The 662-nt window shown below is 55.7% G+C and overlaps 1 long non-coding RNA gene across 1 annotated transcript; it reads left to right on the plus strand.

Annotated features, from left to right (window-relative positions):
* The first annotated feature begins 6 nt into the window (after positions 1–6).
* On the plus strand, positions 7–656 carry LOC107682316 (uncharacterized). Its single transcript, XR_001633450.1, has 3 exons — positions 7–179; positions 370–441; positions 511–656. It is a non-coding gene; the product is annotated as an uncharacterized LOC107682316 (long non-coding RNA).
* The last annotated feature ends 6 nt before the right edge of the window (positions 657–662 follow it).

Consider the following 662-nt stretch of genomic DNA (forward strand, 5'->3'; position numbering starts at 1 on the left):
CAGACCAGCAGTATCAGGACGCCTTCAACGACGAGCTGGAGTCCTTTAAGGAGCGAGTGCGCGGACGAGCCAAGATCCGCATCGAGAAAGCCTTGAAGGAGTACGAGGAGGAGGAGCGGCAGAAGCGCCTGGGTCCCGGCGGCCTGGATCCAGTGGAGGTGTACGAGTCGCTGCCTGCGGTGAGACACACACACCACACAGCTACTGTACTCATGAGGACCAGATCTAACGGCTTGTTTAATGGGAGTAAATAAAGAAGGACATAAGCAGTCGGCAGAATGAACACTAGTTAGTGCTCACTGGAATCACAGAGACTCCGAGCAGGTGAAGTGTGGATGATTGTGAACATGCTGATGCTTCGTCCCGCAGGAGATGCAGAAGTGCTTCGACGATAAAGACATTCAGATGCTGCAGGACGCCATCAGCAGGATGGACCCGACGGTCAGTGTGCGCCGCGTGACGCCAGGCTCGGAGTGTTGATGGTAGTCTGATGATCTTCCTCTCTTGCAGGAGGCCAAACACCACATGAAGCGCTGCATCGAGTCGGGACTGTGGGTCCCGAACGCACGAGCGGACGAAGAGGGAGAGAAAGATAAAGAGGAAGGCGATGAGCCGCAGTATGAGGAAGTGAAGAAAGAAGAGCAGTGACCCCTGACCCCGCC

Source organism: Sinocyclocheilus anshuiensis, unplaced genomic scaffold (assembly GCF_001515605.1).
Source record: "Sinocyclocheilus anshuiensis isolate Anshui unplaced genomic scaffold, SAMN03320099.WGS_v1.1 C32055682, whole genome shotgun sequence".
Lineage (NCBI taxonomy): Eukaryota > Metazoa > Chordata > Actinopteri > Cypriniformes > Cyprinidae > Sinocyclocheilus > Sinocyclocheilus anshuiensis.